General features: G+C 47.8%; 1 protein-coding gene across 6 annotated transcripts in view; it reads right to left on the bottom strand.

The window, feature by feature from the left end:
* RBM39 (RNA binding motif protein 39) overlaps positions 1–24697 on the bottom strand; it is a 146552-nt gene that overhangs the window by 84161 nt on the left and 37694 nt on the right. The window contains exon 1 of one of the 6 annotated variants that reach the window (XM_063960161.1): positions 10661–10679. The exons of the other annotated variants lie outside the window; for them this stretch is intronic. The gene's annotated coding sequence lies outside the window, so the exon portion shown is untranslated. Of the gene's footprint in view, positions 1–10660; positions 10680–24697 lie in introns of those variants that run through there. 6 annotated transcript variants of the gene reach the window in all.

Here is a 24697-nt window from a genome sequence, read left to right as displayed (position 1 = left end):
GCTGATGACCACATTGAAGCTCTACAAAGCTGGGTAGTGGAGGCTCTTCTAGCCGCAGCCCACGAAGCTTCCATTGATCTGGTGGTATGAGCACCTACCCAAAAAGGAACTCTTACCTCTAGAGACATATGCCTGTTCTATGGTTAGTCATAACATCTGGCTAACCCCTCCTGGGCCCATCACACAGTACAAACAAAGTGTCAGGCTTCCTAATAGAAGCCGTAGTCTGTACGTAGACCCGTAAGGCTCTGACCACATCCAAGGACAAATCCCCTTCTGCCAATCCTTGGAAGGAGGGGGACCACAAACCGGTTGGTTTATGTGGAACCCAGAAACCACCTTTGGTAAAAACTCCGCTTTTGTACGGTGCTCCGCTCGGTCTTCATGAAAAACTAGGAAAGGACTTTTACAGGACAGGGCACCTAACTCTGAGACCCTCCTTGCCGATGCTAAAGCTAGGAGCAGGGCTGCTTTCCAGCTCATGTATTTCAGATCTGCCTTTTTCAAAGGCTCGAAAAACTGCAGATTCCAAAAATTCTAGCACTAAATTTAGATCCCACGGGTCCATGGGAGGGCGAAAAGAGGGTTGTAGTCTCAACTCACCTTGTAAAAATGTCTGGACCTCCTGCAAGAACACCAGACGTTGCTGAAAAAAAAGATTGAGAGGGCCGAGACCTGCACCTTCAAAGATCCCAATCTCAAACCTCCATCCAAACCCCTTTGGAGAAACCTGTCTAGTAAGGCGGAACGCTCTAGGAATCCAACACTTAAGCTGGCACCAGTCCATGTACTTCTTCCAGATTCTATAGTAGTGTGCTGCAGTGACTGGCTTCCTTGCAGCGAACATCGTATGAATAGCAGATTTCAGGATACCCTTGTCTCTTAGTATCCTAGTCTCAAGAACCACGCTGTCAAGCGTAGTTGGTTTAGATCTGGATGAAGGAATGGGCCTTAACAGATCCTCCCTCTGCGACAGTTTCCAAGGATCTTCTGCCAGGAGTCCCCTCAGGTCCTAGTACCAACTTCTGCGAGGCCAGTTTGGTGCTATTAAAATCACCCACCCTCATTCCAGTTTCCCCTTTTATCAAGAGTGTTGAAGAAGGTGAAACTGCAGGAAGATGTACACCATGGTAATCGCCAGCGCGTCCACCGCCTCTGCAGCTGGATCCCGCGTCCAGGCCACATATCTTGACAGCTGATGGTTGTTCCGAGAGGCCAATACGTCTATCTGCGGTAGATCCCATCGTCGTACCACTGCCTCAAATACCTGTGGGTGTAGACCCCACTCCCCTGGATGCATATCCTGACGACGGAGGTAGACTGCTGCCCAATTGTCCACTCCTGGAATGAATACTGCCGCCAAGATTGTTGCGCTTTTCTGTCCAAGACAGAATCTTTGTGGCCTCTTTTAAAGCCATGTGGCTTCTTGTTCCTCCCTGTTTATGTAGGTCGTCACGTTGTCCGACTGCTCACTTACGTGCTGAGCCCATACTAGGTCTTCCGCCAGAAGTAGTACATTGTAAATGGCTCTTAGCTCCAGTACATTTATAGGGAGACTGCTCTCCTGCGGTGACCATCTTCCCTAAAACTGATGGTTGTCCAGCACTGCTCCCCATTCTCTGAGACTGGCATCTGTTGTCAAAATCAACCAATCCAAAAATCCAAACCTCTTTCCAGTCGCTAGGTTCCCGTGGACCGACCACCAAATTAACAAGGTCCTGGCCTGGGGTGACAAGCGAAACCTTCGGTGAAGTAGTAAATGCATGCCTGACCCCTGAGCACGCAGATTCAGCTGAAAGGGTCTGGAATGTAGTCTGCCATATTGCAACACTTTGAAGGATGCTACCATGTTCCCTAGAAGCCGTACACAAAGATGCAGAGAGACAGTCTGGTTCTGTAGAACCTGACAAACCATTCCCTTGCTGTCTGGAATCTTGTCTTCTGGGAGAAACATCTTCAGTTGTATTGTATCTAAAATAAGACCCAGGAATTGAATCCTCTGCGTTGGCTGCAGATTGGATTTTTTTAAAATTCACGATCAAGCTGTGTCGAATCAGAAACTGATGAGTGATCAGAGCATTCCGGATCAACTGGTCCTGATAAGTGGGCCTTGATAAGGTCGTCCAGATACAGTATTATCGTTACCCCTAATGATCTCAGTTTCGCTACCATGACTGCCATGATCTTTGTGAAGACTCTCTGAGCTGACAGGCCGAACGGTAGAGCTCTGAACTGGTAATGAGTCTTGCCCACCACAAACCGTAAATAGGCTTGGTGCAGGGTCCAAATTAGGACATGGTGGTACGCATCCGTCCATCGACACCATGAACTCCATTTGCTCCAGTTCCGCTATCACTGACTATTGATTCCTTTTTAAATCAATTCCTGACGATTTACAGATTCAACACCTTTAAATTGAGGATTGGCCTGACAGAACAGTCCGGTTTTGGCACTACAAAAAGATTTGAAAATACCGTTCCTCTTTGAGAAGTCAGAACAGGCATAATGACTACCGTCTGAAGTAACCTTTGAATAGCCGTGTCTAATGCCCTCGCTTTTTGAGGGCAAAGAGGAAGGCTTGTCGTAAAGAACCGACTGAGGTCGGTTTAGAAGTTCTATTTTGTATACCTGGGAAATAATATTGTTCATCCAGACTTCTGGTGAGGTTTCGGCCCAGGTGTCCCTAAACCATTCCAACCGTGCACCCACTATAGGAGACCCAAGGTGAGCTGGGAGACAGTCATGCCACGGTCTTGTCAGCAGGTTTAGGGTCCTGTTTTCGGGCTATGGACTGGGAACGGCCTCTGCCTCGAGCTTGACCGCCAAAACCTCATCCTCTAGTTCGAAAGGATTGAGACCTAAATGAATTGAACACCGGACCAGAGTAATTTCTTCTGGCCAGTGGCGTAGTTCCAAGATATGTGGTAGGCAGAAAAGTAGATTATCCCTCCGCCTGTGAAATCCACTTGTCTAATTCTGGACCAAATAAATCCTCCCCTACAAAAGGTATCGCCTCCAATGCCTTCTTGGAATCAGAATCCACTTGTCATTCTCTGAGCCACAGAATCCTTCTGCCCGGTATGGCCGAAGCAGAGATGCATGCTGCTATCCTGCTAGCGTCCTTTGTAGCTTGGCAAATGTATGTGGCCAACTCAAGGATATGCTCCGCTAGTCTTACTATTGCTTCCTGGCTGTTATCTTCCACGACTGCCTGAACAATTTGACCAGCCCAAGCTACAATAGCTTTATTAAACCAAGCACTAATTGTAGGTCTTTGTGATGCTCCTGCAGCCACAAAGATAGATTTTAGTGCCATATCCAACTTACGATCTGACACATACTTTAGTGTAGTCACGTTAGGTAAGATTGTCTTCTTTGACAGTCTAGCCAGGAAGGCATCCACAATCTCCCACTTAGACAAGACCCCCTTGGGTAGTGGGTAATTAGTCGTGAACTTTAGGAGTTTGGAAGAGTCCATCTGGCTTGCTTCCATGCCTCTCCCATTTGATTCTGCAGAGTCTGACGAATCAGAAAAATTGCTGTCTGCGGTTTCTGAGACTCAAACAGATCAAAGACCTCGGGTTCCTTAACCCCCCTCTAATTTGAAGTTAATGACCTGTTTTACTGCTTCAATAAGGGACTGACACCAATTACTGCTTCTACCGACTCTCCATCCTCCTCATCCATGAGACCCTCATCCTCTTCCAGCAGGAGATGGAGGGGTCTCTACCGCTTTAAACACATTTTTCTCTACCTGTGCGGGCAGTTACTCGAATTAGGAATTCCTCCATAGTTTTGGAAAAACCCGCAGCCCATTCTAAATGTTGCTTGCGGGATTCCGCCATTTCCTTAGAAATACCTGCCAGGGCATGTTCCCATGACCAGGACGGACCACTGCTCCCAGGTTGAGAGTCTATTCCCAAACATGTGTGTGTGTGTGGGGGGGGGGGGGGGGGGGGGGGGTTCACATTATGAACATACATAACAAGTTTTTGTGGTCTTAGATGGTACTTAAGATATGTTAAAAACACACACACCGATCAGCAGTACTTTCACCCTATTAGAATAGGAGGAGAAAATAAGAATTTACTTACCGATAATTCTATTTCTCGGAGTCCGTAGTGGATGCTGGGGTTCCTGAAAGGACCATGGGGAATAGCGGCTCCGCAGGAGACAGGGCACAAAAAGTAAAGCTTTAGGATCAGGTGGTGTGCACTGGCTCCTCCCCCTATGACCCTCCTCCAAGCCTCAGTTAGGATACTGTGCCCGGACGAGCGTACACAATAAGGAAGGATTTTGAATCCCGGGTAAGACTCATACCAGCCACACCAATCACACTGTACAACCTGTGATCTGAACCCAGTTAACAGTATGATAACAGCGGAGCCTCTGAAAAGATGGCTCACAACAATAATAACCCGATTTTTGTAACTATGTACAAGTATTGCAGATAATCCGCACTTGGGATGGGCGCCCAGCATCCACTACGGACTCGAGAAATAGAATTATCGGTAAGTAAATTCTTATTTTCTCTATCGTCCTAGTGGATGCTGGGGTTCCTGAAAGGACCATGGGGATAATACCAAAGCTCCCAAACGGGCGGGAGAGTGCGGATGACTCTGCAGCACCGAATGAGAGAACTCCAGGTCCTCCTTAGCCAGGGTATCAAATTTGTAGGATTTTACCAACGTGTTTGCCCTTGACTAAATAGCCGCTCGGCAAAGTTGTAAAGCCGAGACCCCTCGGGCAGCCGCCCAAGATAAGCCCACCTTCCTTGTGGAATGGGCATTTACATATTTTGGCTGTGGCAGGCCTGCCACAGAATGTGCAAGCTGAATTGTATTACACATCCAACTAGCAATAGTCTGCTTAGAAGCAAGAGCACCCAGTTTGTTGGGTGCATACAGGATAACAGCGAGTCAGTTTTCCTGACTCCAGCCGTCCTGGAACCTATATTTACAGGGCCCTGACAACATCTAGCAACCTGGAGTCCTCCAAGTCCCTAGTAGGCGCAAGGCACCAAAATAAGCTGGTTCAGGTGAAACACTGACACCACCTTAGGGAGAGAACTGGGGACGAGTCCGCAGCTCTGCCCTGTCCAAATGGACAACCAGATATGGGCTTTTTTGAGAAAAAAAACCACCAATTTGACACTCGCCTGGTCCAGGCCAGGGCCAAGAGCATGGTCACTTTTCATGTGAGATGCTTCAAATCCACAGATTTGACTGGTTTTAAACCAATGTGATTTGAGGAATCCCAGAACTACGTTGAGATCCCACAGTGCCACTGGAGGCACAAAAGGGGGTTGTATATGCAATACTCCCTTGACAAACTTCTGGACTTCAGGAACTGAAGCCACTTCTTTCTGGAAGAAAATCGACAGGGCCGAAATTTGAACCTTAATGGACCCCAATTTGAGGCCCATAGACACTCCTGTTTGCAGGAAATGCAGGAATCGACCGAGTTGAAATTTCTTCGTGGGGCCTTTCTGGCCTCACACCACGCAACATATTTTTGCCACATGTGGTGATAATGTTGTGCGGTCACCTCCTTTCTGGCTTTGACCAGGGTAGGAATGACCTCTTCCGGAATGCCTTTTTCCCTTAGGATCCGGCGTTCCACCGCCATGCCGTCAAACGCAGCTGCGGTAAGTCTTGGAACAGACATGGTACTTGCTGAAACAAGTCCCTTCTTAGCGGCAGAGGCCATAAGTCCTCTGTGAGCATCTCTTGAAGTTCCGGGTACCAAGTCCTTCTTGGCCAATCCGGAGCCATGAGTATAGTTCTTACTCCTCTACGTCTTATAAGTCTCAGTACCTTAGGTATGAGAAGCAGAGGATGGAACACATACACCGACTGGTACATCCATGGTGTTACCAGAACGTCCACAGCTATTGCCTGAGGGTCTCTTAACCTGGCGCAATACCTGTCCCGTTTTTTGTTCAGACGGGACGCCATCATGTCCACCTTTGGTATTTCCCAACGGTTTACAATCATGTGGAAAACTTCCCGATGAAGTTTCCACTCTGCCGGGTGGAGGTCGTGCCTGCTGAAGAAGTCTGCTTCCCAGTTTCCATTCCCGGAATGAAACACTGCTGACAGTGCTATCACATGATTTTCCGCCCAGCGAAAAGTCCTTGCAGTTTTTGCCATTGCCCTCCTGCTTCTTGTGTCGCCCTGTCTATTTACGTGGGCGACTGCCGTGATGTTTTTCCCACTGGATCAATACCGGCTGACCTTGAAGCAGAGGTCTTGCTAAGCTTAGAGTATTATAAATTTACCCTTAGCTGCAGTATATTTATGTGGAGAAAAGTCTCCAGACTTGATCACACTCCCTGGAAATTTTTTCCTTGTGTGACTGCTCCCCAGCCTCTCGGGCTGGCCTCCGTGGTCACCAGCATCCAATCCTGAATGCCGAATCTGCGGCCCTCTAGAAGATGAGCATTCTGTAACCACCACAGGAGAGACACCCTTGTCCTTGGATATAGGGTTATCCGCTGATGCATCTGAAGATGCGATCCGGACCATTTGTCCAGCAGATCCCACTGAAAAATTCTTGCGTGAAATCTGCCGAATGGAATTGCTTCGTAGGAAGTCACCATCTTTACCAGGACCCTTGTGCAATGATGCACTGATTTTAGGAGGTTCCTGACTAGCTCGGATAACTCCCTGGCTTTCTCTTCCGGGAGAAACACCTTTTTCTGGACTGTGTCCAGAATCATCCCTAGGCACAGCAGACTTGTCGTCGGGATCAGCTGCGATTTTGGAATATTTAGAATCCACCCGTGCTGTTGTAGCAGTATCCGAGATAGTGCTACTCCGACCTCCAACTGTTCCCTGGACTTTGCCCTTATCAGGAGATCGTCCAAGTAAGGGATAATTAAGACGCCTTTTCTTCGAAGAAGAATCATCATTTCGGCCATTACCTTGGTAAAGACCCGGGGTGCCGTGGACAATCCAAACGGCAGCGTCTGAAACTGATAGTGACAGTTCTGTACCACGAACCTGAGGTACCCTTAGTGAGAAGGGCAAATTTTGGACATGGAGGTAAGCATCCCTGATGTCTCGGGACACTATATAGTCCCCTTCTTCCTGGTTCGTTATCACTGCTCTGAGTGACTCCATCTTGATTTGAACCTTTGTAAGTGTTCAAATTTTTTTAGATTTAGAATAGGTCTCACCTAGCCTTCTGGCTTCAGTACCACAATATAATGTGGAATAATACCCCTTTTCTTGTTGTAGGAGGGGTAATTTGATTATCACCTGCTGGGAATACAGCTTGTGAATTGTTTCCCATACTGCCTCCTTGTCGGAGGGAGACCTTGGTAAACCAGACTTCAGGAGCCTGCGAAGGGGAAACGTCTCGACATTCCAATCTGTACCCCTGGGATACTACATGTAGGATCCAGGGGTCCTGTACGGTCCCAGCGTCATGCTGAGAGCTTGGCAGAAGCGGTGGAACGCTTCTGTTCCTGGGAATGGGCTGCCTGCTGCAGTCTTCTTCCCTTTCCTCTATCCCTGGGCAGATATGACTCTTATAGGGACGAAAGGACTGAGGCTGAAAAGACGGTGTCTTTTTCTGCAGAGATGTGACTTAGGGTAAAAACGGTGGATTTTCCAGCAGTTGCCGTGGCCACCAGGTCCGATGGACCGACCCCAAATAACTCCTCTTCCTTTATACGGCAATACACCTTTGTGCCGTTTGGAATCTGCATCACCTGACCACTGTCGTGTCCATAAACATCTTCTGGCAGATATGGACATCGCACTTACTCTTGATGCCAGAGTGCAAATATCCCTCTGTGCATCTCGCATATATAGAAAATGCATCCTTTAAATGCTCTATAGTCAATAAAATACTGTCCCTGTCAAGGGTATCAATATTTTTAGTCAGGGAATCCGACCAAGCCACCCCAGCTCTGCACATCCAGGCTGAGGCGATCGCTGGTCGCAGTATAACACCAGTATGTGTGTATATACTTTTTATGATATTTTCCAGCCTCCTGTCAGCTGGCTCCTTGAGGACGGCCCTATCTATAGACGGTACCGCCACTTGTTTTGATAAGCGTGTGAGCGCCTTATCCACCCTAAGGGGTGTTTCCCAACGCGCCCTAACTTCTGGCGGGAAAGGGTATACCGCCCATAATTTTCTATCGGGGGGAACCCACGCATCATCACACACTTCATTTAATTTATCTGATTCAGGAAAAACTACGGTAGTTTTTTCACATCCCACATAATACCCTCTTTTGTGGTACTTGTAGTATCAGAAATATGTAACACCTCCTTCATTGCCCTTAACGTGTGGCCCTAATAAGGAATACGTTTGTTTATTCACCGTCGACACTGGATTCAGTGTCCGTGTCTGTGTCTACCGACTAAAGTAAACGGGCGTTTTAAAACCCCTGACGGTGTTTCTGAGACGTCTGGACCGGTACTAATTGTTTGTCGGCCGTCTCATGTCGTCAACCGACCTTGCAGCGTGTTGACATTATCACGTAATTCCCTAAATAAGCCATCCATTCCGGTGTCGACTCCCTAGAGAGTGACATCACCATTACAGGCAATTGCTCCGCCTCCTCACCAACATCGTCCTCATACATGTCGACACACACGTACCGACACACAGCACACACACAGGGAATGCTCTGATAGAGGACAGGACCCACTAGCCCTTTGGAGAGACAGAGGGAGAGTTTGCCAGCACACACCAAAAACGCTATAATTATATAGGGACAACCTTATATAAGTGTTTTCCCTTATAGCATCTTTTATATATTTCTAACGCCAAATTAGTGCCCCCCCTCTCTGTTTTAACCCTGTTTCTGTAGTGCAGTGCAGGGGAGAGCCTGGGAGCCTTCCCTCCAGCCTTTCTGTGAGGGAAAATGGCGCTGTGTGCTGAGGAGATAGGCCCCGCCCCTTTTTCGGCGGGCTCGTCTCCCGCTCTTTAATGGATTCTGGCAGGGGTTAAATATCTCCATATAGCCCCCGGAGGCTATATGTGAGGTATTTTTAGCCAAAAAAGGTTTTCATTTGCCTCCCAGGGCGCCCCCCTCCCAGCGCCCTGCACCCTCAGTGACTGTCGTGTGAAGTGTGCTGAGAGGAAATGGCGCACAGCTGCAGTGCTGTGCGCTACCTTAAGAAGACTGAGGAGTCTTCTGCCGCCGATTCTGGACCTCTTCTCGTTTCAGCATCTGCAAGGGGGCCGGCGGCGAGGCTCCGGTGACCATCCAGGCTGTACCTGTGATCGTCCCTCTGGAGCTAATGTCCAGTAGCCAAAGAAGCCAATCCATCCTGCACGCAGGTGAGTTCACTTCTCCCCTAAGTCCCTCGTTGCAGTGATCCTGTTGCCAGCAGGACTCACTGTAAAATAAAAAACCTAAGCTAAAAACTTTTCTAAGCAGCTCTTTAGGAGAGCCACCTAGATTGCACCCTTCTCGGCCGGGCACAAAAATCTAACTGAGGCTTGGAGGAGGGTCATAGGGGGAGGAGCCAGTGCACACCACCTGATCCTAAAGCTTTACTTTTTGTGCCCTGTCTCCTGCGGAGCCGCTATTCCCCATGGTCCTTTCAGGAACCCCAGCATCCACTAGGACGATAGAGAAAGACCGTAGGGATATAGGGAGCAATGATAAATTGGGCATCACAGTTGGAATTACATTAACCATAAAAGAAAAAAAAAATCGTAACCAGCCCAACGTCTACAACCCCCACACCACCAACTGTTGAAACAGCTTGATTTGTGAGAAAATTCTGTTGCTCCTCTTCCTCAGGACCTGTCAGCACAGTCCCTTCTGAAGAAAAACAAAAAAAACTCTTATGTACTTTATTTCAGAAAGATCTTTAGTAATAGAGCTTACAAAACACTCAGAGACAGCACCACTATTACACACAAGACTCTATTCTGTTGTGGCTGCAATTTTCCTTGTGGCCTCTGGCAGAATCTATATGACCTCCCCCTCAGAGAGGACTGCCCACCCTAAAAGCACGCCTGGCCGAAAAAAAAACAAAATGGGTGCCATTGAAATATTTGATTCACATTGCATCCACAACATTTACAGTGCGGCTATAACCTCAGCATCACTTCCTAATCAGCTTGCCGAGAAAGGGCCCTTAGATTACCTCAGTGGCTCCCATCCGCCTGCAATGAACGCGTCTGTTAGTCCACCAAGCGAGGGTCCCAGTAGATTACCTCAGCTGCTCCTATCCGCCTGCTATCAGCGCACCTATACACCAGCGCGCCTGTTTGCCACCGTTGGACGCGACAGCCGCTGTGGAGCCCTTCCGCCTGGCTGCATGTATGTCCCTGCTGCCAAATCCCCCTCCGTGACCTCTGCTCCACCTGACTAATTAACGCTGGCCGCGGGGAGGATAACACATGCGCTGGTAGTGCTATTACTCACTGCTCTTTACTTCAGATCCCTTCCAACGGGATCTTTGTCTCACTGAACTGTTAGTAGAGTTTTTGGGAGCCTTCAAACCTCCTTACAGCTAGGTTGTATCGGCCCACAGAAATATTATAGAAAAAAAAATCTTTATGGAGCAAGAGCTCCTTTCCTGTGCTGCTACCTCCAGCACAATTTTTCAGACTGGAGGGATTGGGAGGCGTGAAGGGGAAGGAGCCAGCTGTGCATAGATTTTTTTTAATTACATTGTGCTACCTCCGGTCTGCATCCTTCACACCCCAGCTGTCTTAAGATCTCCAGTGTCCCCTAATAGATGAAAGAGAAAAGAGGATTTTGGTACTTACCGATAAATCCATTTCTCTGAATCCTCTAGGGGACACTGGAGTTCCATCTTAGACATTAGGGGTGTGAAGTCTGTGAACCGGAGGTGTGGCACAATCTTAAAATTTGCATTGACTGCACAGGCGGCTCCTCCCCCTTCACGCCCCTCATGCCTCAGTTTCGAAAATTGGACCGAGAGATGAGGACACGTACGAAAGCCTATGGCGAAGGAACCTAACAATGCAGTCTGCCCAACAGCAACCAAGAACATCTTTAACCTACAACTATATCATTGTACAACTGTACAAACCAGAACTGTATATACACTGCAGGATTGACAGCACAGGGGCGGGCGTCCAGTGTCCCCTAGAGGATTCAGAGAAATGGATTTATCGGTAAGTACCAAAATCCTCTTTTCTCTTTCATCCACTAGGGGACACTGAAGTTCCATCTTAGACATTAGGGGACGTCCCAAAGTTATCCCCCAGGGAGGGAGTGCTGTCTGTTGCCTGCAAAACTGAACGCCCGAAATTAGCATCTTCAGACGCAAAGGTATCAAACTTATAAAATTTAGCAAACGTGTGAGCTGAGGACCACGTCGCCGCTCTGCAAAGTTGAGTAGTGGAGACTCCTCTGGCAGCCGCCCAGGAGGCACCCACTGATCTAGTGGTATGCGCACTTGTCCGCACTGGAACCTGTTTCCCACTGGAAATATACGCTTGTCTGATAGCCAGTCTAATCCATCTGGACAGAGACTGTTTAGAAGCCGGCCAACCCTTCTTTGGCCCATCATAAAGTACGAATAAATGATCAGACTTTCGAAATGCTGATGTAACTTGTACATACACCTTTAAAGCTCGTACTACATCCAATGACACATCCCCATCTGTTACGCTCTGGAAAGATGGGACCACAATAGGTTGGTTTACATGATAACTCGAAACAACCTTAGGAAGGAAATCTGCTCTTGTACGGAGTTCCGCTCTGTCATTATGAAAAATCAAAAAGGGACTTTTACATGACAAGGCTCCCAACTCCGAGACCCGTCTAGCCGAAGCTAAGGCTAACAACAACGTCACCTTCCAAGACAGATATTTTAAATCTGTCCGTAGTAATGGTTCAAACAAAGGTGATTTCAAAAATCCTAACACCAAATTCAAGTCCCAAGGTGCCGTGGGTGCTCGAAAAGGGGGCTGTATCCTTAGCACCCCCTGCAAAAAAGTTTGAATCTCTGGCAAAAACGCCAACTTTTGTTGAAACAGAATAGATAAAGCCGACAACTGAACCTTCAGGGATCCCAAACGCAGGCCTAACGCCAGACCTGCTTGAAGGAACAGTAACAATCTGGACAGGTAGAAGGATTTCGAATCCCAACCCCGTTCCTGACACCAGTCTATATACTTCTTCCAAATTCTGTAGTAATGCCTCGCTGTAACTGGCTTCCTAGCCGCAATCATCGTAGGGATAGCTCTTTTTGGTATCCCTCTGTCTCTTAAAATCCTGGTTTCAACAGCCACGCCGTCAAACTCAGTCTGTTCAGGTCTGGGTGAAGAAACGGTACTTGCGATAGTAGGTCCTCTCTTTGAGGTAACCTCCACGGGTCTTCTGACAGTAATCCCTGCAGGTCCGAGTACAACTCCTGCGTGGCCAATCTGGTGCGATTAGAATCGCCCACACTCGCTCTCTTTTTAACCTCTTCAGTATCCTTGGTATGAGAGGGAAAGGTGGAAATATGTACACCCTTTCGTAGTCCCAAGGAAATGTCAACGCATCTACTCCTGCTGCAGTATCCCTCGTCCTGGATACATATCTGGGCAGCTGATGATTCTGCCTCGATGCCATGAGGTCTATCTGTGGAAGACCCCATCTCCTCACTATCATCTTGAAAATCCGCGGGTGAAGACACCACTCTCCCAGATGCATGTCTTGACGACTGAGATAGTCTGCTTCCCAGTTTTCTACTCCTGGTATGAATATCGCCGAGAGTATGATGTTTCTCTTTTCTGCCCACAACAGGATCTTTGTTGATTCCTTTAACGCCATCCTGCTCTTTGTTCCCCCTTGACGGTTTATATAAGCCATTGTCGTGCCATTGTCCGACTGTATCCTTACATACTGGCCTATGACCAGATTTTCGGCCAATAGGAGTGCGTTGTAAACAGCTCTTAGTTCCAGAATATTTATGGGTAAACTGCTTTCTTGAGACATCCATCGTCCCTGAAATTTATGGTCCTCCAGGACGGCTCCCCAACCTCTCAGACTGGCATCTGTTGTCAGAATCCTCCAGTCCCATATGCCGAATCTCTTCCCGGTTGCGAGATTCCTGTGTATCAACCACCATGTCAGAGAGATGCGTACCTGTGGTTGAAGTTTGATTCTGCGATGAAGTAGCCAATGTGAACCTGCCCCTTGAGCAATGAGATTCATTTGAAATGGTCGGGAATGAAGCCTTCCGTACTGGATAGCTTCGAATGACGCTACCATCTTTCCTAGAAGTTGTACGCAGAGATGTAGAGACACAGTCTGTGCCTCTAATACCCGAGCAACCAACTTCCTTATATCCTGAATTTTGGATTCTGGCAGAAAAACCCTCAATTTCACCGTGTCCAATATCAGACCTAGGAATTGAACTCGTCGTGCTGGAATAAGGTTGGATTTCTTGAAGTTCACAATCCAACCGTGTTGAATCAGGAATTGGTGAGGTGTGAGCATCCTGGATCAGCTTTTTCTGAGAGTTGGCTTTGATTAGGAGATCGTCCAGGTAAGGTATTATCGTAACTCCTCTTATCCTCAATTCTGCCACCATGACCGCCATGATCTTCGTGAAGATCCACGGCGCTGTAGATAGACCGAACGGCAGCGCTCTGAATTGATAATGATCCTTCACCACTGCAAACCGTAGGTAAGCTTGGTGGGGAGACCATATTGGGATATGTAGGTATGCATCCTTTATGTCCATGGATATCATGAATTCCTTGTGTTCTAGGCCAGCAATGACCGACTGTATTGATTCCATCTTGAACTTGTAAATTCTTAGAAATTGATTTAAAACTTTTAAATTTAGAATCGGTCTGACTGTTCCGTCTGGTTTTGGCACAACAAAAAGACTGGAATAAAAACCTGTTGCTCTCTGAGCGGTAGGTACTGGAACAATTACTTCTGACTGTAGCAATTTCTGTATTGCTACCCTTAACGCTTTTGCCTTTATAGGGCACCGAGGTAAACTTGTAAAAAATTGACTGAGGCCTGTCTTGAAAATCCATCTTGTACCCCTGAGATATTATGTCGTTTATCCAGGTCTCTGAAGAGGTGCTGGCCCAACTGTTCTGAAACCTCTCCAGCCGTGCACCCACCAGGGGAGACCCCAGGTGAGCCGGGAGACCGTCATGCCACGGTCTTTTCCGCAGGTTTATCCTGTTTCTTGTATGTTGCTTGAGACCGGCCTCTACCTCTGCCCCCACGCGCTTGTCCACCAAAACCTCTACCTCATCCTCGAAAGGACTGAGATCTAAAAGAATTAAACGTTGGCCCCGAGTAACCTCTCTTGACCTGTGTAGTGTTCCTCGCATAAGGAGTGGGAAGAAATGTAGATTTTCCCGCTGTAGCTTGGGAAATCCATTTGTCCAGTTCTGGGCCGAAAAGCGTATCCCCCGTAAAAGGAATCGCTTCCACCGCCTTTTTAGTGTCAGAATCTCCCTGCCATTCTCTAAGCCATAAGATTCTCCTTGCTGATACGGCCGATGCGGATATGCGCGATGCAATCTTACTAGCATCCTTAGATGCTTGACACAAATATGACGCCGATTCACAAATGTGTTGTGCCAGATGAGTAATCTCTTCCAGGCTATTTTCTTCTTCAATAGCTTATATAATACGACTGGCCCATGCTTCCATGGCCTTGTTAACCCAAGCACAGATGAGAGTAGGTCTCTGTGCTGCACCTGCCGCTACAAAAATGGACTTTAAAGCCGTGTCAACTTTACGATCCGACACCTCCTTCAAGATCGTTACATTAGGTATCGGCAAGATTGTCTTTTTTGACAATCTGCCTAGAGAAGCATCCACTACCGGTGGGTTTTCCCATTTATCCATTACCCCCTTAGGTAAAGGGTACGTTACCTGAAACCGCTTTGGGAGTTGAAATCTTTTATCTGGTTGTTTCCAGGCTTCTTCCATTTGACCCTGGAGGGACTTAGGAATAGGAAACACCGCTGTACAGGGTTTTTGGGATTCGAATAAGTCGAATTCCTCAGGCTCCTTCACTTCCTCACTCTTAAAATCCAGTATTTCCTTAACTGCCTCAATTCGAGCATCAATACCGGAGATCTCTGCATCCTCTTCTGTGGGATCCGCATCCAGGTTAGTTTCAATTAACTCACCTTCCTCCGTATCCATAAGTAAACCCTCATCATCCGTTACTTGGAGAACGGAGAGGGGTCTTTTCACTGCCTTGCGCACAGACTTGTCTGTTTGTGCGGGCGGCGTTAATCTAATTAGGAACTCCTCCATTGTCTTTGAGAACCCAGCAGCCCACTCTGATTACTGCTTGCGTGATTCAGCCATTTCTTTGGATATTCTATCTGTAAGAACATCCTCCCAGGACCTTGATGGAGCACTGCTCCCTGGTTTTGCGCCTCTGTCCAAGCAGGATTCGCACACCCCTGTACTGTCAATCCAAGTGCTTTTCTTATCACACTTCGTACACACGTAATAAGTCTTAGATGACTTGGCTGCTGCATTAGACATGTTGACTTCGTTAATTAACGATTTACACAAAACTTTCGCCCGTTATTCGGACACTAAAGTCTGTACTATGACGGGAGTGAAGCGTTTGGAACCAGCTGTAGAAAGTCTTTTTTCTCTTATTTTTTTTATATAGAAATCAATCAATCAATAATTAGAAAGACCAGCCGGTAAACAGCCCCCACAGACCCAGCTGTCAATCAACTACGGTACTCAGGCTGTTCCTGCACTCTCTGATTTTCTACAGGATCTGTCTTCAGAAGTCCCTTGAAAATATAAACAACAATAATTATAATTCCACAGGAGATCCATATATATATATATATATATATATATATATATTTATTATATATATATATATATATATATATATATATAGAAAGATAAGCCCGGCACTCTGTTTGTAGTCCAAATTCTGCCCCGGTGCCTCCAGTATCGAAGACAATAGTGAAAAAAGGAGTCTGTGGCACTCAAGGTCTTATCCAAAAGTTGATTGTATTTAAAACATCAAAAACAGGGACATCGACGTTTCGGGGATTTCAACCCCTATTTTCCGCCAGCAGATGGAGCTAAAACCAACCTTACTGCCTTACAGTATGCGAGGGGGAGGGATTACCTCTTTTACCTCAGATTGGCGCCCAAATGCTAAAATTAAAATGGCCGCCACTCCATCTTATTGCGCAGCTCCTAAAAGATCCCTGTTGAGGTTAAACTTATCTTATATAAACTCACCCGCCGCACCAGGAACTCTACCCTTCCTCCCTGCGGCGTTTCTATTCTTTTTAATGCTGCCGCACCGTCCGGCGGTGCCCGACATAACCAAGGCTACCGCTGCTCGGCGCCGCCACGGTGCGCTATACGCATCTACACAGAAGGGACCGGAGGCTAGTAACCATGGAGACCGGCCCTCTCCCTGTGCTTGACGCCGCCGCGGTGCGCCATACGCGTCTCCACGGAAGGGACCGGAGGCTCGTAACCATGGAGACCGACCCTCTCCCCGCTGCTTGGCGCCGCCGCGGTTCGTATACCCGGCTCTAAGGAAGGGGCCGGAGGCTATTCCTCAGAAAGGTGGTCATTCCTAACTCTGCACCGCGCTTCTATAACTAATCTAGGGCCCTTAGTACTACCAGTACTTACTCGGTCAGGTACCCTGGATCTCCTGTGGCGAGATGCCGATCCCTTCCAAAGGGATCTTTGTCTCCCAATAACACCCAGGCTTATTGTCCCCCTTTGGTTAGGTTGACTCAGCCTGTCACAGTTTTATTCTGATTTAGATTTTCAGGAGCTCAGCTCCTGTGTGCCAACACCTCTAGCACAATTTTCAAAACTGAGGCATGAGGGGCGTGAAGGGGGAGGAGCCAGCTGTGCAGTCAATGCAAATTTTAAGATTGTGCCACACCTCCGGTTCACAGACTTCACACCCCTAATGTCTAAGATGGAACTCCAGTGTCCCCTAGTGGATGAAAGAGAAATAAGGGTCTATGCACTAAGCCTTGGAGAGAGATAAAGTGGACGTAGATAAAGTACCAGCCACTTAGCTCCTATTTGCCATGTTACAGGCTGTTTGAAAAAAATGACAGGAGCGGTTTGGTTGGTTCTCGCTCTCCGTGGCTTAGTACATAGACCCCTATGTGTCATTTGTATAAAAGATGCTTTATCCCAACAAAGAGAGACTGAAAAATGGTCAGTGTTGCAGTAACTTCAGAAGCAGGCTGCACATGATGTGTAACAGTAAGAAGGCAGAAGAAACACTGCAGGATTTTTTTTTTTTTTTTATAGTAATTTCACATTTGTGAAGGTGCAAAAAATGTGACCCTTATGCACATTATAATTAGCATCTGATTTTCACACAATCAGATAAAATGATTGTGTTTTCTGAAGACTTCTAATGTTTTTACTTTTATTCTAGGGGATGAAGAAGAAATAGGGATTTTTGTTTACTTACCGTAAAATCTCTTTCTCTGATTCCATCTGGGGGACGCTGCGCCGTTACTTGTGGGTTAGAGGTGTGTGGTTGTGGAGTTTGGCACAGAACTATTAGAATCTAACTCCTCCCCCCTCTAACCCCTCCCATCTCCTTCCTGCCTAGCCAGTACCTCAGTTAACGTTTAGCCAAGCCAAAGGAGATAGACCGAAAAGAATTAACTGGTTAAACCAGACAAACATATGGGAGGGATCGCTGCGTCCCCCAGATGGAATCAGAGAAAGAGATTTTACGGTAAGTAAACAAAAATCCCTATTTCTCTTTCATCCATCTGGGGGATGCTGCGCCGTTACTTGTGGGATTTCCCAAAGCAAGCTAATGAGAGGAGGGAGAAGTAGACGGCATAGCCGTCCGTAACATCTGACGCCCAACAGAGGCAGTCTCCAAACCAAAAGGTATGAAAAAGGTAAAACTTTTTTTTTTTTTTTTTTTTTAAACGTATGCACCGACGACCAGGTCGTCGCCCTACACAGCTGCTCAATCGATGCACCCCCGCGAGCAGCCCAAGAAGCTCCAACTCGAATGAGCTGGAATTGAGTCAGGAACTGAAACATCAGAAGACTGTTTGATGGTCGAAGTCACCCAACGAGCCACTGTGTTCTTGGAAGCCGGCCAATCTCGTTTGGACGCATCAATTAAAAACCAACAATGCATCCGTACGACAGATATGATCCGTACGAGATAATTAAACCGTAAGGCCCTAAGCATATCTGAAAGAACCAAATGGGGATCCTCCCCGGAAGGAGAAGGATTAAACGCTGGAAGGACAATGTCCTGATTTAGATGAAACGCTGACACAACTTTTAGAAGGAAGGTCTTGTTCGCAGAACCACCCGGTCATCATGAAACACCAACAAGGGTGATCTGCAAGAAAAAAAAGGGAAAGAGCTGCCAATTGAGATCCTCATCTTGCGGAGGCAATTGCCAATAGGAAAACCACTTTTGAACGTTAGATACCGCTATTCTACAGATTCCAAAGGTATCAAATGGAGACTTCTGAAGAGCCGTAAGGACTAAGTGACATTCCCAGAGAGGAACCGGAGGAACAAAAGGTGGCTGAATCCGAAGAACTTCCCTGAAGGAACGTCTGAACTTCTGGAATGATAGGTTTGAAAAAGAACCGACAAGGCAGAAACTTGACCCTCCAGTGAAGAAAGTCTCAGACCCTTATTGAGACCCTCCCGAAGGAAGGGTAACAAACGAGGGACTCTAAACAAATCCGGTGTTAAACCACGCTTTTCACACCAAGCAATGTAATACGCCACACTCTGTGGTAAATTCCATAAGTCACCGGCTTTTTAGCCTAAATCATCGTTTACCCAACAGAGCGAGAAAAAAACCTCTTTTCCCTTAAAAAGTTGGATTCAAGAACCAAGCCGTCAAAGCCAGCCGACCAAACCTGGGTGGTGACATGGTCCCTGAATCAGAAGATCTGGGCGCAGAGGGAGTCGGAATGGCTCCTTGATGACCATCTTGCGCAGAAGAGTGTACCACTGTCAGCGTGGCCAATCTGGGGCCACCAGGATGATAGGAAGACAGTCTCTCTGAATGCGTTGAAGCAGACGTGGAAACAATGGCAACGGTGGACACACATATCCCAGTTGAAAGTGCCACGGCGTTGACAGTGCATCGATTAGAACTGCTGGAGGGTCCTGAGTACACGACCCGTAGAGAGGAAGTTTGTTGTTGAGGCGAGACGCCATCCGATCTACATCGGGCCTCCCCCACCGGGCTACTAGAGTCAGAAACACCTCCTGGTGAAACTCCCACTCTCCCGGAAGCACTGTGTGACGGCTTAAGAAACCGATTCCCAGTTCTCGATTCCTGGAATGTGAATCGCGGATATGGTCGGAACCCAATGTTCCGCCCCTGTGAGAATTCTTTCCTTGCGGAGTAGCCTCGAGTGCCGCCTTGCTTGTTTATGTAAGCCACTGCCGTGGCGTTGTCGGACTGAATCCGCACTGGATGACCCTGAACCATGGTTCGAATCCGAAGTAGCGCCCACCGGATTGTCCTCAACTGTGAGATGTTGATCTGCAACTTTGACTGTTGACTAGTCCAGAGCCCTGGAATTGATGAGTCTGAAACACTGCCCCCAACCTCTGAGGCTGGCGTCTGTAGTAACCATCACCCAAGACCAAATTGTGAAAGGAACAGCTTTTGGTCACATTGGAACTGTGAAGCCACCATCGACGCGACTGACGATTCTGTATAGACAAGCGGACCAGCTGCCTTTCGAAATGAGGCCCTATCAGAGTCCAACAGTTGAGAAACCGGAGCCTGAAGGGGTCGAGCATGAAACTTGGCATATGGAACTGCCTCGAAGGTTGCCACCATCTTGCCTAATACCTGCATGCATCGGAGAACCGAAACCACTGGTAAATGCAGCCATGCTCGAATTCTGGACTGTATGTCCTGAATCTTGTCCTAAGGAAGAACCACTTTCTGGTTGTTGGCGTCGAATAAATGTCCCAGAAACATAATTTTCTGGGAAGGAAGCAAAGAAGACTTCGAACAATTTATTATTCATCCCAATGACTGTAGAGTCTCTCTTGTGAAACGCAAGCTCTTGTGAAGAATTAACTCTGACGGGGCCTTGATCAACAGATCATCCAAATATATAGTCATGACGACTCCCTGACACTGCAAAACTGCCAGCACATGGCGCATGACCTTTGTGAATACCCGAGGAGTCGTGGATAGACCCAAGGGAAGAGCCTGAACTGAAAATGTCAAGGCCGACTGCGAATCTCAGAAGAGATTGATGGCCCGTCCAAATAGAGACAAGCAGATAGGCGTCTTATGTCTTAAGAGGCCAAATATCACCTTGGTTTCATGGTGACGATAATCAAGCGGATGGATTCCATCTTCAACTTTTGGGTTGAAATGAACCGTCCAGGTTGTCCACGAGTAAAATCCCCGACCCCTCTGCTGAGCGAGAACTAGAAGAATTTCTTCATTTCATAAAAGAGTGGCTGTTGCATGACGAAGAGCTCGACCTCTGGAGGGACCGCTTGGAAGAGGAGTGATGAACACACGATATGGGACTGGTTCCTCGAGATCTAACAGATATCCTCTGGATATGACCTCCGTCACCCACCGATCTGGTTTCGACAGGAGCCACACTTCTTTGAACTGTAGTAACAGAGCCCCAACCGTCACTGATCCTTCCGGAGATCATGAACAGTCATGCAGTAGGTTTGTCGGCAGGTTTACTTCTACCTCTGAATGCCTCTCTTCGTGGGTATCTGGAAAAAAACACGAAAGGAATGGAAACTACCTTTTTCCTTGTATACGAAAGGACCGAAACCTTATAGCATTCGGTTTCGTAGGAGCAACTGGAAGAAAGGGCTCTTGCCCTCCTGTAGTATCTGAAATAATCTTCTTGATTCCGACCCCAAGAGAACTCACCTTTAAAGGGTACCGCCAAAGAGGTCTGTTTGGAGTCAAAATCGGCATTCCAAACCCGAAGCCAAAGAGACCGTCTTCCTGTCACGGTCAAGGCAGAAATACGGGATTGTAGGATCAACCAAGGTCTTACCCACATAAGTAAGAGCTTCCGAAATCTGTTCTGCTAATTGAATGTCCGATGGATCGTCAGACTGCATTCCAGTTATGACCTGTGCTAGTCAGTCGTCTGCGGCCTCGAGGACCCAAGCACCAGCTAGAATTGTGATAAAGAAAACAGATTTAGGCATTGTATCAATCTTCCCATCTGTAGGATCTTTCAACGTCACAGACAGTATAGAAGAAATAACCGTAGCTCTTGCTAAATGTGAAATGGGAGCGTCTACCTTTTGGGCTGTTTCCCAAAATCTCATAGCCTCCTCTGCAATCAGGATTTTGGTACTTACCGATAAATCCCTTTCTCCGATTCCACAGGGGCCACTGGAGCGTAGTTACAATGGGGAAATAGTAGGCAGTAATTGGGAGCTGGCACTTAAAAATTCTCACACTGTGGCTAGCTCCTCCCCTACTATCTCCCCTCCAAGCCAGTCTACGTAAAACTGTGCCCGATGAGAGATGGAATAAACAAACCTTAAGGTAGAGGAGGTTAATGACGCCCTGTAAACCAGGATAAACCAAACTAAACCTGGAACAGAACCTGACAAAAACCAGGCTAGCCTGTACTCAACAAGCAGTCATATATTGATCTGCAAACCTTTAAGCAAAAAACAAGGAGGAACAGCGCTGGGCGGGCGTCCAGTGGCCCCTGTGGAATCGGAGAAAGGGATTTATCGGTAAGTACCAAAATCTTGATTTCTCCTTCATCCACTAGGGGCCACTGGAGCGTAGTTACAATGGGGACGTCCCAGAGCTCCCAAAAACGGGTGGGAGAGCGCTGAGAGTCCTGTAAAAACTGCTCGGCCAAACTGTGATGCAGAGGCCGCAAAATTGCCAAACTTGTAGAATTTGACAAAACGAATGTCGGTTCGACCAAGTAGCCGCCCGACAAACCATTTATGGAGACCCCACGGGCAGCCGCCCCCCGAAGGTCTTACAACGCGCATAAAGTGCGCTGAAATGGAAAACGGAGGCTTCCTAGCAACCGCCAAGAAGACTGTCTGATGGTCAGATGTATCCAACGTCCCAGCGTATGCTGGGACCCCGGCTATTTAGCACGGGAGCATCGTACAGCACAAAGAAGAAAAACACTTCGTCGAATAGCCGAAGACCTCTGTAGAGAGTCGGCGAGCCCTGACAACTTTCATAGAGGACCAAAAAACACTAGTGTCAGATTTATCTGAAAAATGGACATTCCCTCTGGAAGAAACGACCGCCGAGACCGAAGCTCAGCCGGTGGAGTTGCCAATAGAGTACTCCCTGAAAAAGAGGCCGAACTGACGGCCGCTAGGCTAATCTCTTTTGGAAGAAAACCGAAAAAGGCAGATACCTAAAATTCAGGTCAGTGTGGTTTGAAGCGCAGCTGAGCAAAACCTCCCAGAGAAACCAAAGATGACGGCTGAATGGTAACTGAAAAAAGGGGAAAACCCCTTTTATGCTTATTATGTCCCATACAGTTTTCCAAAAGTGGCAAAAGCGAGAAGAGATAACAGACTTCTGAAATCGAGGCCCAGTAGGCCTAACCGAACTAGGGAACTCCTCCCTTCTGAGGTCTCGAGAACAGTCACACGGTTAAACGAGACCAGTGTAAGATTGAACAAAGAAAAAGGACCCTGTTGAAGTAGACAGTCCAGTCGAGGTAGGAGCCAAGGCTCCTCTACTGACAACAGGTGTATCTGTATCTTCAAGTCATGCGTGGCCCAACCAGAGCCACCGAGAGGGCTAGCACACATAATCCCCTCCTGTGTTACCGAACATGAGGTAGAAATCAAAAAGGGAGGCAGGATAGAATAACCAGAAAAAACTCCCCGGAGCCCTGAGGGCCTCCTCGGCTACTGCCGCCCGAGCTCACGTCCGAGAGTAGTAAAGGGTTAAGAGTCAGTCAGAACGCCCTGAGGTCGATCCGAAATCTCCGCCCACAGCGGACCAGCTGACAAAACTCCGGGGAATGTTTCCTCACCCGGGAGTCTGACCTGGTGGCTTGACCTTTTTGGAAAGAAGATTGTTGTCCCCCGCTCAGAGAGGAATGTTGTCCCCCGCTCAGAGAGGAATGTAGGCGACCACTCATTGCGTCGCAACTTGACAGAAGGAATAGAGTACCTGGTGCCGAGGAAGGAAAAAAAAAAAATCCTCTGACGGACCGTGTTGAGAAACGTCTACGAGGAGCATAAATTGGATCTGTGTTGAACCAGAAGCTCCTGGATCCTCCGGATATTCAGAAGCCACCTAATGTACAGAGTGGGAAAGTAGCAGTAGATTGTCCCATTAGGGAACCAACGTCACCTACTGCCCTTGAAAAAGAGTTATTCTGTGATCTTCCTGAACTCTGTGGGAGCGGAAGAGAGACCGAAAGGAAAGGACTGACAGTGAAAATGAGAATCCTGTAATGCGAATCTGAGAAAAGCCCGTCCAGCGGAAATGAGTAAACAGGCATCTCTGAAGACAAGGGACACGTAAAACTCCCTTTCTTGTTCAAACTAGCAATCACAGACTGAAAGGATTCTAAGGCCAGAATAGGCCTGGCCGAGCCAACTGGCTTCGGAACGTGAGAAGAAAACAAAGGCCTGAGAACTGTCCCGATTCAAATGCTATGTGAAAAACAGGGATCAACACCCTTTGCGGTTAGAAGCATATGGAGCGCCGCCTGCAGTATGACTCTCTTGTCATCGTAAATCGGCCGACCCCTGCCGAGGGACTCCTGAGATGGTTGTACTCCAAAATCTAGTTTGTAACCGCCCAAGCCTTCTCAGTTCTTCCCGCAGGACCACCGACCTGCGCCTACCCTGGGACCCTCCAGGTGGTAGGAAAGTCTGACCTGTAGTGGGTTTATAGGATGACCTAAAATCAGACTGGACCGAGGATGCTGAACCTCTGCTTCAGCCTTTTACCCTGAGATCCCCTGGCGACTGAGATATCGCCCGTGTGGAGTCGAAAGTTTGAAGGGGCACGGAAAAATCTAAAGGAAAGACCGGTAAAGGTCTGTCTTGGAGCTGGGGCAGTATTAGGAGAAAGCACAGTGGACTTACCTCCCATGGTTCAAGAAATCCTGCAGAAAGATCCTTCCCCTGAACCATCTGCCCCGTAGGATTACATGTTCACCTGTCACTGTCGCAGACCCAGAGGTCGTCGGGTTAAGACAGCCCAAGCGAAAATGCAGGGTCCGAGTCTGCAGACGTGGAGACCTCCAAAGATCATAAAGCAGAATCCTGATTCGGACCTGTACCAAAGTATCAGTTTATCCTGATGCGACTTATCCCGTAACCTGGAGGACAATTGTTCCACAACCTACCTGCTCCGGACAAGGTAGAACCGCGCTGCCGTATATGTCTTTGATGGATCCCTGAGCAAGGCTGCCTCAGGAAAACAGCAGCTTGTTGGACCGGCGATACATTGAGGGGTATACCCTAGAGAGGTTCTGATACCATCTCCTGCCGTCTGCGGGGAAAGAATAGGAAAAACAAACATTGTTTGATACCTGATATTGTGTATTCGGGTGTCTGCCGGCCGCCTACCGGAGCCTGCCCAGCTCATCCGAGACTGGACCAGTCGCTGTCATTTCGTCATTGGCGTCGAACCCCGATGGACTTGACGTGTCCGCCTCCTTTACCTGCAGTACCAGACGAACTGCTGTATAATGCACCTGGATATTCTGAGACACTGGTTCAGACTCCACAGAAAAC

Source organism: Pseudophryne corroboree, chromosome 3, assembly GCF_028390025.1.
Source record: "Pseudophryne corroboree isolate aPseCor3 chromosome 3, aPseCor3.hap2, whole genome shotgun sequence".
In the NCBI taxonomy this organism is placed as follows: Eukaryota; Metazoa; Chordata; class Amphibia; order Anura; family Myobatrachidae; genus Pseudophryne; species Pseudophryne corroboree.
The sequence above is the reverse complement of the archived record's forward strand: the minus strand, read 5'-3'. Positions and strand labels throughout refer to the sequence as shown.